Source organism: Nannospalax galili, unplaced genomic scaffold (genome assembly GCF_000622305.1).
Source record: "Nannospalax galili isolate Female #2095 unplaced genomic scaffold, S.galili_v1.0 scaffold1343, whole genome shotgun sequence".
Taxonomy (NCBI): domain Eukaryota; kingdom Metazoa; phylum Chordata; class Mammalia; order Rodentia; family Spalacidae; genus Nannospalax; species Nannospalax galili.
The window spans coordinates 335676-338137 of NW_008350246.1; positions in this window are offsets into that span (position 1 = coordinate 335676).

Below are 2462 nucleotides of genomic sequence, written 5' to 3' on the forward strand. Positions count from 1 at the left end.
AAAACATTACCATTGAAATCTACCTGATGAGTTTATATCCATGCTTAGATGCCAACGAGTTCAGAAAGTAACCGACTGTCACTAGTTATAATCAGATATATAGAGATTAGAAATGCATGTGCAAACATCTTAATTTCAATTGCATTGAAAATGAATTTTTCTGTATGAAACTGTGTATTTTAATAATGAAATGGAGTTCTTTTTTAAAGGTTAAAACCTCATTAAATTTTATGTCTTATAGGGTTTATTCTGAGTACAATATTGTATAACTGTAAAAATTCAACTGTAAAACTAAAATTTTATAATGAATTTTCAAAAAGATACATCTTAGCTCAGAAAATTGTTATTGAATATGTCAATGCTGTTGTAATGAAATGCTTCTTCTAAGTATGTGTTTATTAAATAAATAATTAACTGGAAAAATAAATACCAGTATGGACTCTGGGCCTGGCCCCACCCTCACATCCCTCTGCTTCCCTGGGCCTGCACCCACACAGGACTCTCTCTGACCCACAGGCCACTCTCCAGGGTAAGTCAATTGCACCCTCTGTGCCTTGACTCCCCCAGCTTCATTCACCCTCCCATCTCCCCGCCCGTCTCTCCTCCTAGCCTAGGTCCTGACCCATTCCTTCTCTTGGAGCCCCAGGCACCATGGGAACCACCACTGCTTCCTGATCCTTTGCATCCAGACCAACTCAATTCCTTCTCAGGTCCCTAGGAGCACTGCTTCTGGGCCTGGCCCCACCCTGACCTCCCTCTACTTCCCTGGGCCTGCATAAAATGCCAGCCTCTTTCCTGGACACAGGGGCTGACCTTTCCTCTTCCTGAACTTTTGCATCCAGACCAACACAGCTTCTCAGTGCACTCCCCAGAAACCCTAAGGACCGCTTCCTGCCCCCATCTTCCTTTCCATCTCTGGGTGGCTCAGCCACCAGCTGTCCAAGACCAGCATTGTTCCTGGGCCTGGCTCCCAGGCCAGCCCAACCCCCAAATACCTGAGGCCAAAATCATTCCTGGACGAATCCAGACCTTAGGAGAAAGCCTGAGACCATCTGATCCTCATTGGACATGGGCTTCTGTGGGAACTACTGAAGGCAAAATCAACCTGGCCAATCCAATATAAAATCAAAAGAGAGAACTGGAAGCATAGAGGAACCAGCTTTTCATGTGCAAAAAGTAATCCACAAAGACACATAAAGTTCACAAAAAGAAGCAGACCCAAACTTGAAGGCTTGAGTCTCACACAAGAATCAGAAACTACAAAAGAAATTCACATGTCAAAATCACAGAGAAAAAATAATAACATGAAAAACCAAAATAACATATCCCCACCAAATACCAATAGTCCTCTAGAGGAGTACAATGAGAACACCCTAGAGATAATGCAGGACATGGAACTCAAAAGACCAATTATAAACATGGTAAAAGAATTCAATGAATTTAAAGAACACACAAATGAAATCAAAGAACTGAAGGAAGATAAACTTCTGAATGAATTAAGGAAAGAGAAATATTGAAGAATAATCAAGCTGAAATGAAAAAGTGAAACACTCAGTAAGCCAATTAGAAATGACAGGCGAAAGCCTCAACAATAGGAAGAATGAAATGGAAAACAGAGTATCAAGACTGAATGATAAAGTGCATGAACTAGAACACTCAAACAAAGATTTTGAAAAATTTAAGAAATCACAAGATTGGAATATGAAGGAATTGTGTGACACCATAAAAAAGTCCAAACTTACGAATCATAGGCATACAGAAAGGAGAAGAATTACAAGATATTGGCATGAACCAGATCTTCAACAGAATCGTGGAAGAAAATTTCCCAAAATTAAAGAAAGGCATGCTCCTACAAATACAAGAAGCATATAGAACACCAAACAGACAGGACCAGAAAAGAAACTCTCCATGGCACATTACAGTAAAAACACTAAACGTACAAAACAAAGAGACAATACTGAAAGCTGCAAAAGAGAAACAAGTCACATATAAAGGAAAACCCATTAGGATCACAGCTGACTTTTCAGCGCAAACTATGAAAGCCAGAAGAGCCTGGACCAAAGTATTTTTTAAATGATCACAGACGCAAACCAAGATTACTATACCCAGCCAAAATATCTACTATAGTCGAAGGGAAAGAAAAATCTTCCATGACATAAATAGTCAGAAGGAATTCATGCACAAAATACCAGCCCTTCAGAGAGTTCTGGAAGCAATACAAAGATCTGAAGAAAGGAATGACTATACCCAAGTGGTTGCAGAAAGAAATTCAATGAAGGTATAATTGTGGAAAAGTACTGCTATATCAAGAATGTAAAGAGAAATAAAAATGACAGGATTCAATACTCATCTTTCATTAATAACTTTAAATATTAATGCACTGAACTCCCCAGTCAAAAGACAGACTAGGTGAATGGATTAAGAAACAAAACCAATCTTTTTGTTGTCTGCAAGAACTCTCT